Genomic DNA, 12,793 nt, shown 5'->3' with positions numbered 1-12,793 from the left:
CTATCTCGATGTGTTGGACAAGAAGCTTATTAACCTGTGGTTCCTCTGAAGTTGTGGAAATGTGAAGCAAGGAAATCAATCTACAGGTGAAGAAGGCATTGCTATGTTTTTTTTAAAATGCGAAGAAATGACACACAGAGGCAGCCGTAAAAATAAAATAGAGATAAGGAAGGGGAGGTAGTAAGCGGCAGGGCTCACCTGGATCCAGCCTGTGGCGTCTTGGTGACACAGAGCGAGTCTTTGCCCCATCAGTGTCCTTGTGGAGCTCCTCGGAAGAGGTGGCAACGTTCTTATCCCCTGAACATCATGCGTTGCCAACAGAAGCAACATAACCAACAAGAAAACAACACAAACAAAGATGTCAAAGCAGAAAAAAGACATAAGGAAATAAAGCACCTGCAAATGTAGAAAATAAGCCTTGATTTTATCATCGTTTGCAATGCAACTAAAACATATGTCTAGAGCCAGTCATAGGTAAATGAGAAAAAGAATCGTCTAACAACAAGACTGGGCTAAAAATTGACATGGTGGAGTCAAATTTAACATATCAATCATCACAGATATGGAAGTACAGATCTAAGACTGGGGCGACAAAACCATATCGTCATCCTTTCACATAGCCCACCAAAAAAAATTAAAAGATTAACCTAAGAAAATAGGGAACCACTGTCACCAATTTCTAATCTACATGTGAAAGACCGAAAACACTCACTATGTCCAATCAAAACACCATAGGTAATTGCTCACCTACAAATTAAAAACATGCAAAACATAGTCATGTAGATAGTTTTGTTGAATCAGACAGATAGTTTTGTTGGGCATGTAATCGTATACCACCAGGTTGCAGTCCGCGCGGGAGTAGCAGCAGTAGAGCTTCACGATGTTCTTATGCCGGATGCTGACCAGCGTCTCCACCTCCATGTGGACCTCACGGTCTTCGAGCCACCGCCGCCACTGTTGCTGTCTCTGCTACTACTACTTTTGGTAGTGGTGGTCACCGCGCGCAGCCGCCATCTAGTCAATCTGCTTGCTGCTCAGCCCACACAGCAGCCACTTCGACGACGACACCCACAACTTCTTCACCGCCACCAGCTCGGTGCTGCTAGCACGATCTTGTACACAGTCCTAGAGTCGATGAGCTCCACGATGTTCTTATCGATCAGCGCCTCCAAGATCTCATGCTGCTCGAAGCCAACATCCCCTCCTGCTCCGCCACCATTAGGAACTTTAGCATTCGATAAATCTGATGGTGTAGTTAGTAGAATAAAGAGACAGTCAAATAAGATGATACCTATGTCCCTAATTTGGATGAAACATGTGTAAATATACAATTGAAGATTTTGAAGAACACTACAGAAAAAATACTTTCTATGTTTCCTACTCATGTATGCGTGAAATAGACAGGTTCTTTTGTAACGCAAAAAACTGCTTAAAATCTGAACATGAAACTACGCTAACGAGAATCACTCTTAAAACATGGTACATTAAAACACAAGGCATGTAAGAGACAAATCATCATGAATCAGACAAGAAAAATCATCATGATGTATATAACACACTAAAATCAAATACAAAATCAAATTAGACAGTATTAAGAAAACCAAATAGTAGGATACAAATAAATCTCTGTAACAAAATGCTTTGTGTTTTGCCGACACCTGTCATAGCCACACTTGTTGAATTTCCAGTGTCACTGTCAGGAACTTCAGCATTCGATAAATCCGATGGTGCAGTTGGTAGTTCGGTTTGGAGCCTGATCGAGAAGGAAATTGGTTGAATAAATTTGGAAATTACATCTAAACAATGAACAAGCAACACATGTGTGCATCTGTTTGATTTTATTCACTCACCAAAATGAAAACATGTTAGGTATTGGGATCATGAGATTTCCTCCTAACGAATTTGCAGGGCCTGGATCAATTGCACGAATTCAGAAAAAAGCTAGATAACAAAACGACAATGCAAGCGAGAATAAGAGAAGTCGAGAAACGAGCGCCTGACTTACCCTCTTCCAGTCAAGGTCCCTAGTCGTCGCTGATGATGACGACACAACTTCTAGAGGTGTGCTGTCGGTAGATCTAGGCTTCACTGGTGCGACACACTTGGGGGAGGTGGCGATCCACACAGCAGTAACCTCTGAATTCAAGACGTATGAGATCTGCTGGCACTGGGGTGACACAACAAATTGCTCATGTAACTTGCAAATGTGAATGAAGTCAGAATCACCTTGGCGGATAGAAGTCATGATGACATCGATGGTGACAGACAAGTATCCCGGCTCCATGGAAGTCATCTGGATCACGGCGCGGTCATTTGACCCGACTGGCCAGTACTGCTACCCATTAAGCAGCGCGGGATCTAGTAGTACTTCCCACGCAGCTGGCATCAGATCCAGATTCGTAGTGGTGTGTGCTAGCGGGAGGAGCAGCGCCGGTGCAGGATGTGGGGTGGAGAGAGGTGTCGAGGGAGCCGGCGGTGGGAGGGACAAACGTGGTGGAGGTCCTTGACACAGATGCCGCTGACACAGATGTGGAAGAGGACGGTCCGGAGGGGATGAAAGGATCACGATGCCCAAGAGGGGGGTGAATTGGGCTTTTCTAAAAATCAACACTAATTAAAACCTAAGCAAGAGCTAAACAAGAGCCCAACTTCACCCCAACAACTAGCACTAAGAAAATAATACTAGAAATGTAACAAGGCTAAAACAATGCTTCAAATACTTGCTAAACAAATACACAAAGTAAATAGCTTGAATTAAGTGCGGAATGTAAAGCAAAGTTTAGAAGACTCCTCCAATTTTTCCCGAGGTATCGAAGAGTCGGCACTCTCCACTAGTCCTCGTTGGAGCACCCGCGCAAGGGTATCGCTCCCCCTTGGTCCTCGCAAGAACCAAGTGCTCACTACGAGATGATCCTTTGCCACTCCGGCGCGGTGGATCCATCGAGACCGCTTACAAACTTGAGTCGGGTCACCAACAAGATCTTCACGGTGATCACCGAGCTCCCAACGCCACCAAGCCGTCTAGGTGATGCCGATCACCAAGAGTAACAAGCCATAGACTTTTGCTTGACCAAGAGAAGCCTAATGCAAGTGGTGTGTGCTCTAGGTGGCTCTCACTAGCGCTAATGAGGAACAAGCGCGGATTATGATTCTCTAATCTCCTCACTAGGCTTTTGGTGCTTGCAATACTCTACCAAGGTGCTGGAATAAATGTGGAGTGCAAGACATTGAATATGGTGGGTGGAAGGGGTATAAATAGCCCTCACCCACCAACTAGCCGTTACAGGAAACTTGCTGCGCGATGGCGCACCGGACAGTCCGGTGCGCCACCGGTGCGCCAACGGTGCGCCACCGGTGCGCCAACGGTCACTTCCAACGGCTAGTTCTGACACAGAGCCGTTGGACTCATGGCGCACCGGACAGTGAACAGTCCACTGTCCGGTGCACACCGGACAGTCCGGTGCGATGTCCGGTGTGCCACTAAAATTCATCTCCGAAGGCAGCGCTCTCGGGTTTCTGCGACTGGGAAGGCTCTGCTGTGAACCAGCCTGGTCCCACCTGGCAGAGGGTGCACCGGACAGTCCGGTGCACACCGGACAGTCCGGTGCCCCAAAGCCAGAAACCCTAAGTCTTGTTTTTCAGCTGATTTTCAAATCGGTTTTCGCTCTAACTTGTATGTGAGTTCTAGAGTGACACCTAGCACTGTGTATGAGTGTGATTGTGCACCAACACTACACTAGAACTCTCTTGGTCAAACTACTCATCGACAACCCCTCTTTATAGTACGGCTAAAAGAGAATAAAAGACCTAACTAAATCGCGAGTGTCCACATCTCCTTGACACTCGGACTCCGTAGACCTTCACCTTTTGTTCCGTCGTTTTAGCCGTCGCTTCGAGTTCTTATCTCCGGGATTGCTTTCACATTGTAGTGCTTTTACCTGTCATGTGACCTAACTTACCATTTGTCTCTGCAAAACACACGTTAGTCACATATAATATTACGTTGTCATTAATCACTAAAACCAACCAGGGGCCTAGATGCTTTCAATCTCCCCCTTTTTGGTGATTGATGACAACCCTACAAGTTTTGTGAGAGTAGTTTGTTTTGAAGATTCTGTCAATTGAAAGAATGGTTAGTTATACTCAGTAATTTTTGACAGAAAGAATGTGTACCATAATAATAAGAGTGAGCGCATACACATCATAAGATTCTTGTTCATATAAAAGAAAAAGTAAATTAATGAAACAAGAACTAGAAGACTGGAGATATGATATAAGGTGAAAACGTAATACACACAGTCAACCAAAAGCAACGAGAGTATATGACGAGTTTGTGAGCCAAAAACATAAAGCTAGTACAGAGAGTAGCAGGCACAAATATTACATCAAAAGGACACTGACTCTCTACTAACTCTCTGACTCCCCCTAGCTCTCACAACTCATCTCTCCCCCTTTGGCGTCAAACACCAAAAGGGACCTAAACATCGGATGCAGGAGGAGGCGACGGGGGCGCATCCGGTCGAGGTCGAGGTAGCAGAGCAAACGCCGACGGAGGGTCAGAGTCAGGCTCGGATCCAGGATCTGCGGTAGAAGCTGGAGCTGGTACTGACTCGGACGCAGGCAGCGCTGCAGGAGCTACCGGAGCAGAAGCAGTCACAGATACTGCCACAGCGGTAGTGGTAACAGCAGATGCTGGTGGCACTGGCGGCTGCGGGCAGACAGAGCTGAGAACTGGTGAAGTGAACGCCATGGTGACCGGCCGGAGCGGAGAGGTAACAGCAGGGGGTGCAGACAAGATCGAAGGCACTACTGGAGCGTGAAGCGAAGAAGGCGGAGCAGACTGAACTGGAGACGCTGAGATACCAGAATGCTGAAGCATGAGGGCCATGAATGCCCTATTCTCTGCCCTATCCTGAATAAGCTGCTGCTGAAGTGAATCCTGCCTGTCCTGCATAGTCTGAAACATTAAGAGCATCCTCTCGGACATACGGGCCTGCTCGGCTGCCAGCTGAGCCTGCTGCTGAGTGAGAGTCTGAAGAATCGAAGCTAGAGCAGGGTCCATAGCCTGAGTGGTAGCAGGGGCAGCACTAGAGCTCCCAGCCTCATGATCATGAGAGCGTGGAGGCATAGGAGGCGGAGGTGGAGGAGGAATCCCAAAATCATCATCATCATCATCATCATCTGCTGCACCCTGGGTGTCAAACTGTCGAAGTGCGGCATCCTCGGCCTGAGTGTCAAACATAGGAGCATAAGCTGGCACTGGAATCTCAGGAGCAGGACGGTAAGATCCAAACACAAGGCGTGAGGCCTCAAGGGTACTCTGAAAACGAGGTGGCTGGATCAGCTGCGCAAAGATGTGGCACAAGTAGTGAGCATAGGGCAGCTGTCGTCGAGCACGAATCCCATCCAGAACAGTGTCCTCAATCTCACAGATCAGAAAGTCCACAACATCAAACTCAGAGTGGGATACCAGGGCACCAAGGAGCCATAGCTGAATATGAGTAGTAGCCTCCCTGTATCCCATCCGAGGCAGGAGAGAACGTCTGACGAGCTCATACAAGTACTTCGCTGCAGTAGTGAAGTCTGCTGGAGAACGTCGCGACCCATCTGAAAAAGGCGGGCGGAACAGAGCCGCGACGTGAGCTGTCCCTGGAGCTACACCACCGTGAGGGCGACGTGGAGGATCTGAAGTGCCATAGCAGAGACTGTGCAGGCGAGTCGTCGACTCAGGGAATCCAAATAGCTGCCGGATCTGACTGGCAGTGATCGTGACATCCTCGCGCTCAAAGCGGAACCTCATCCAATGATGATCCGGGTCAATCCAAACAGAGGCGTAGAAGACGCGGACCCACTCCTCAACATATCTGCCGCTGATAGTCAGAAAGGACAGAAGGCCTGGCAAATAGGTGAGATGCGCCTCAGACTCAGCACCGGCTGCTAGCAAGAAGGCTGGAAGATCTAATAGGCGGTGAACTCGTAGCGCAATCTGAGCAGACATCTGAGCCCTGAAGAATGACTCCTGAATCCGTGTGCTGAAAAGAACTCCTGCTGCTGGGTCTCTCTGAGCTGGCAGCCAAGACTCCACGGGTACGTACCTGAACCGACGTACCCGGGCTGCAGTAGCACGCTGAAGATCAAACAGACGAGGATCCGAAACCAGTGGACGGACCTCAGTCTCATCACGCTCCCGGAAGCGAGGAGGAGGGACAGGTGGAGCAGAAGCGGGAGCAGGTGCAGGGGAAGCAGTGGAAGCTGGCGTGGTGCTGGTAGTGGGTATGGCGGTGGAGGTGGATGGAGCAATAGGAGTGACTGGAGCAGGCAGAGTGGGTGGCGGAGTGGAAGCGGAGGTGTGAGTGGAGGAGCGGGACCGGGAGGCGAGACGACGAGCACGGAAAGCAATCTGATCTGATGGAACATCTGGCTGATCTCCAAGTGCTGCCTGTGCAGCGGCTGCTGCAGCTGCTGCTGCTGCACGAGCCTCTCTGTCCGAACGCCGCTTCTTGCGGCCTTCCTGCTGCTCCAGATACACAGTCTTCCCCTTCACCTGCCTGAAGGGGCGACGAGGGTCCTCGTCATCGCCACCCCCTGATGCTGACGCATTCTTCGTGCGCGGCATCCTGAATTAAGGTCTGGAAAGCCCACACAAGAGGTGACGATCCAGGCAGAACGGGAGACGCCACATGGTCACACAAGGTCACGAGGGAGGGATGGAGAGAGGCGAGGTCGCCGGCGATGATGGCCGGAGATGGTGGCCGCCGGAGAGGTCGCCGGACTACCGCAAAGCAGAGACGAGGCGCCTGGAGACAGAGAGCTTGCGGCTGGGAGAAGAAATGAGACAGAGCCCCTGGCTCGGTCGGGCTGGGGGCGTTTTTTTAAAACGCGAGATGGGCACACCGGACAGTCTACAATGGCTGTCCGGTGCACACCGGACAGCGCACAGTAGATGTCCGGTGAACCACCGGACAGCGCACAGAAAAAAAAGGAACTTCGCGCGCGGCTGCCGGTGCACCGGACATTGCACAGTGCAGTGTCCGGTGCACACCGGACTGTCCGGTGAGCCCAGACAGAGGGGAGTTTGGAAAATTTTGAATTTTTCTATCTAACTCCTAACCAAACCAAATCCCAACTTATAATCACACAAAAGAACACTTGTTGGGACAGGTATTGGCACCCTCATATACTTTTCAAAATATTTTGCCATAGGCTAGATAATTTTTAGAGAAAATAGGCAAATGGTGAAATTTGCATTTTGGTTTGCACTAGGGGTTTTTCATGAGTGATTTGAGTTTTGAATACTCCCCCTAAGTGCAGTACCTCATGCATATTTCAAGAATCAATAATTGCTTGAAAGTAAGAATTTAAGTGCTAAAAGCTTAAAACTAAGACTTGTCAAGTTTGACCCGAGTTAAGCTTTTTCACTCGCTTTATTGGCGGTTATCTCAACTAGGTTAGACAAGCCCTAGATGCAATACAAGGAATTTAAATATGCAATGCAAGTGACAACACCATTTGACATTTCACATAAAATTTCTGAGATCAAGGATATTTAGTTCATTCCTCAACATGCAAAAGCGGGTCTTATCAAGTGGCTTAGTGAAGATATCCGCTAATTGATCTTCCGACCTCACTCCTTCTAAAATAATATCTCCTTTAGCAACATGATCTCTAAGGAAGTGATGACGGATATCAATGTGCTTGGTGCGAGAGTGTTGTACAGGATTATTAGCAATTTTAACAGCACTCTCATTATCACACAACAAAGGTACTTTTTCTAGAACTACACCATAGTCTAGAAGAGTTTGTTTCATATATAAAATCTGTGTGCAGCAAGCACCTGCGGCAATGTATTCCGCTTCGGCAGTTGACAAGGCAACACTATTTTGCTTTTTGGATGTCCATGAAACTAGTGATCTACCAAGCAGATGGCATCCCCCAGAAGTACTTTTCCTATCAATCTTGCAACCGGCATAATCCGAATCGGAATAGCCAATTAAATCAAAAGTAGCTCCTTTGGGATACCACAAACCAACGCTTGTGGTGTGCTTGAGATACCTAAGAATTCTCTTAACGGCGCGAAGATGAGCTTTCTTAGGATTAGATTGAAATCTAGCACACATGCAGACACTAAACATGATATCGGGCCTAGATGCGGTAAGGTATAATAAACTACCAATCATAGAACGGTAGAGAGTTTGATTAACCGGGTTACCTCCCTCATCTAAGTCGAGATGTCCATTTGTAGGCATGGGGGTCTTGATTGGTTTGCACTTCTCCATGTTGAACCTTTTCAACAAGTCTTTGGTATACTTTTCTTGTGAGAGAAAGTTACCGTCTTTCAATTGCTTGACTTGAAAGCCGAGGAAGTATGTTAGCTCACCAATCATTGACATCTCGAACTCCTTCGACATCAACTCACCAAATTCCTTGCAATGACAGTCATTTGTCGAGCCAAAGATTATATCATCAACATATACTTGACAAATGAAAATATCACCGTTATGTTTCTTTGTGAAGAGAGTTGTGTCGACGGTCCCGATTTTGAAGCCCTTTTCGATGAGGAAGTCGCGAAGACGCTCGTACCAAGCCCTTGGAGCTTGCTTTAGCCCATAAAGCGCCTTGGACAACCTGTAAGCATGGTTAGGATATCTAGGGTCTTCAAATCCAGGCGGTTGCTCAACATATACAAGTTCATTTATGAAACCATTTAAAAATGCACTTTTTACATCCATTTGATAAAGTTTTATATCATAGCATGATGCATATGCAAGTAGGATACGGATGGCTTCCAGTCGAGCAACCGGTGCAAAGGTCTCTCCAAAATCTAAGCCTTCAACTTGAGAGAATCCCTTTGCGACAAGTCTTGCCTTGTTTCTTACGATCACACCTTGATCATCTTGTTTGTTTCTGAACACCCACTTTGTTCCAATGATTCTTGCATCTTGTGGGGGTTTCTCCAGGGTCCAAACTTCGTTACGGGTGAAGTTGTTAAGTTCTTCATGCATGGCATTCACCCAGTCCGGATCCTGTAGCGCCTCATCTATACAAGTAGGCTCAACACAAGAAACAAAAGAGTGATGTTCAATAAAATTAGCATGTCTATGTGATCGAGTAATAACCCCTTGTGAAGGACTCCCGATGATTTGGTTTTGAGGATGAGCTTGAAGTAGTGATGAGTTTCTCCTGTTAACCACTTGGGAAGAAGATCCTGGAGCATCAACATCTTCGGCTTGTACCCTTGCTTGTTCATGAGAGACAAATGTATCTTCATTTGCATGCCTCTCATCTTTTTCATCATCTTGTGGTACATTTGATGAAGAAGGCCTGTCAATGATTCGCACCTCTTCTTCATCTTCTTTTGGTTTGATAGCTCCAATAGGCATGTTCTTCATTGCTTCCCTAAGTGGCTCATCACCTACATCATCAAGATTTTCAAGTGCTCCTTGGGAGCCATTAGTCTCATCAAATTCCACATCATATGTTTCTTCTACCACGCCAGTGGCATGGTTGAATACTCGATATGCTTTGGACTTTAATGAATAACCCAAAAGAAAACCAATATCACAACGTCTTTGAAACTTCCCTAAATGATGGCGTTTTTTGTAGATGTAGCATTTGCACCCAAACACCCGGAAGAAAGAGACGTCTGGCTTTTTCCCATTTAGCAGTTCATAAGGAGTCTTCGCAAGTAGCCGGTGAGGAAATAGCCTGTTTGATGCATAGCAAGCAGTGTTGACAGCTTCGGCCCAAAACCTCTCCGGTGTGTTATACTCATCAATCATTGTTCTTGCAAGAGTGATCAAGGTCCTATTTTTCCTTTCAACAACTCCATTTTGTTGAGGTGTATATGTGGCAGATACTTCATGCTTGATCCCAATTTCATCACAGTACTCATGAATGTTGGTGTTGTCAAATTCTTTGCCATTGTCACTTCTAATCTTCTTAATCTTGCAATCAAATTCATTTTGAGCTTTCTTGGCAAACTTCTTGAATATAGATGCAACTTCAGATTTGTCATGGAGAAAGAACACCCAAGTGTATCTTGAGAAGTCATCAACAATCACTAGACAGTAGAGGTTGCCACCGGCACTGACATAATTTGTAGGTCCAAATAAATCCATATGAAGTAGTTCCAGTGGCCTTGATGTTGACATGAAAGCTTTAGTGGGATGTGTATTAGCAACCTGCTTTCCAGCTTGACATGCACTGCATGGCTTGTCCTTTTCAAATACCACATCCTTTAATCCTCTAACCATATCTTTCTTTAATACCTTCTTGAGTGTGCTCATCCCAACATGTGCAAGCCTCCTATGCCAAAGCCATCCAAGAGAAGCTTTGGTGAAGAGGCAAGTTCTTAAGTCTGCATCTTCTGAAGTGAAATCCACTAAGTAGAGGTTGTTGTATCTAAAACCCTTGAATACCATTGATTCATCATCCATTTTTGTTACAATAACCTCTGATGGAGTGAATAAGCATTGAAGTCCAAGATCACAGAGTTGTCCCACTGATAATAAATTGAAGCTCAAAGGTGCAACTAAGAGAACATTTGATATTGATAAGTCATTTGAGATTGCCACTTTGCCAAGTCCTTGTACTTTTCCTTTTGAGTTGTCTCCAAATGTGATTTTATCTTGACCATCAACATTCTCATCTAATGAGGTGAACATCCGTGGGTTGCCTGTCATATGTTGTGTGCATCCACTGTCAATAACCCAATGGCTCCCACCGGTCTTGTAGTTCACCTACATTCACAGACAATTCAAGCTTGAGTTTTGAGAGCCCTATATTGCATAGGACCAGTGACTCTCTCAATTAAGGACTTTGCCACCCAGATTTGTCTAGGTCTACTCTTATTTGGTGGACCTAGGAATGTAACCTTAATCTTTCCATTTGCAACCTTTCTTAGAACATAGTGAGCATTGAAAGCAAATGGTCTTGAGTGCTTAGGCAAGGGAGTTGGTGGTTTAGCTTTGCAGTTGTGGGCAAAATGACCTTCATTTCCACACTCAAAGCATTTGATAGGCTTGTGAGTCTGCTTTGGCTTGTATTGAGTGATAGATTTCTTTTGCACAAAAGCATTGTATCCAATACCACTCTTGTTATTTTTCATAACAGTGTTCATAAGCAGCTCATTTTGGAGGTATTGACCCTTGTTGAACTTTTGCACACTTGTTGCAAGATGTTCATTTTCACTTTTTAGTTTCTTGACCTCATTCTTAAGCCTTTGATTATCCACTGCCAACTCATTGTTGAAATCATTGTTCTCAATAGCAACTTTTCCTCTAGTAGTTGCATCAGTCAAATAATTCTTCAATTTTTGGTTGTCTAAAGTCAGGACTTCAACTTTTTCAGTCAATTCAGCATGTAGACTAGTTTGCTCTTCTTGAATCAAATCATCACATGAGGTTGCTACATCAAGCTTAACAACAGGGTTAATAGCCTCATGTGTTTTGCAAGATAAAAGTTCATTTTCAACAAGAAGATTGTCATGATCAAATTTAATTTGAGTATAGTCTTCCTTGATCTTAACTAGTCTATTTTGCAACTCCCTATTAGCTTCATTTAATTTGTCATATTTTTCCTTAGCATCTTTTAGGGAGATTGTGAGCTCATTTACAGTTGATGACATAGTTTTATTTTCTTCTTTTATTTCATCACTAGCCTTTATAACTATGTCATACTTGGCATTTAAAGATTCATTTTCATTTTTCAACCTATCACATTTAGCTTTTGACTTTCTAATGATTTGAGTATATTCTTTAAGTAAGTCAGCTAACTCATCATATGAAGGTGAAGCAAATTCTTCATCACTATCACTATCACTATCATCATCAATATCATTTTGTACCTTTCGTTCACCCTTAGCCATAAGGCACAGGTGAGAAGTGGATGATGGCGATGGTGGTGGTGAAGAGAAGTCCCCGGCGATGGCCGCAACTTTTTCATCATCCTCTTCTTCACTTGAAGAAGATCCACTTGATGATTCGACGTCGGTGAGCCAGTCACCAACAATATAGGCCTTTCCATTCTTCTTCTTGTGGAACCTCTTTTGCTTCCCATCCTTCCTCTTGAAGAATTTCTTTTCCTTCTTTTCATCATCACTGTCATCTTCTTTCTTGCCCTTGAACTTGTTCTTCTTGGGCTTGTTGCATTGATGAGCAAGATGACCAAGCTCACCACAGTTGTAGCAGTCCATCTCAGAGATGGGCTTTCTTTTGTTGGAAAAGAACTTCTTCTTCCTTGAATCAAATTTGATGCCTTCTCTATTTAGCTTCTTCAACATCTTGGTGGTCTTCCTTACCATCAAGGCAATGTTTGCATCAAGGTCATCATCACTTGAGGATTCTTCCTCAACTTGTATTTTTGCTTTTCCTTTTCTTTCATGATTTGCTTTGAGGGCCAAATCCTTTCTTTTGGAAGATGATTCTTCTTTGTCGTTGATGTGCATGTACATTTCATGGGCATTGATCTTTCCCAAAATTTGTGTAGGTGTGGTAACCGAAAGATCCATTTGATGTAGCACAGTGACAATGTGTCCATATTTGTCTATTGGGAGGACACTGAGAATCTTCCTCACAACATCCGGTTGTGAGATTTGAGTAAGCCCCAATCCATTGACTTCCTCTACAAGAATATTAAGTCGTGAGTACATAGCGTTTGCATTTTCATTAGCAAGCATTTCAAAAGAATTTAACTTTCGCATAGCTATGTGATATCTTTCCTCACGTTCACTTCTAGTTCCTTCGTGTAGAGCACAAATGTCCATCCACAAATCATGAGCATTTTTATGATTCCA

General features: G+C 45.1%; 1 non-coding gene across 1 annotated transcript; it reads right to left on the bottom strand.

Moving 5' to 3' along the window:
- Positions 1-530: 530 nt before the first annotated feature.
- On the bottom strand, positions 531-612 carry LOC111590215 (small nucleolar RNA U31b). Its single transcript, XR_004852927.1, has one exon. It is a non-coding gene; the product is annotated as a small nucleolar RNA U31b (small nucleolar RNA).
- Between the last annotated feature and the right edge of the window lie 12,181 nt (positions 613-12,793).

The sequence above is a fragment of the Zea mays genome, chromosome 9 (genome assembly GCF_902167145.1).
Source record: "Zea mays cultivar B73 chromosome 9, Zm-B73-REFERENCE-NAM-5.0, whole genome shotgun sequence".
Taxonomy (NCBI): Eukaryota; Viridiplantae; Streptophyta; class Magnoliopsida; order Poales; family Poaceae; genus Zea; species Zea mays.
This window is presented reverse-complemented; position numbering and strand designations above follow the sequence as displayed.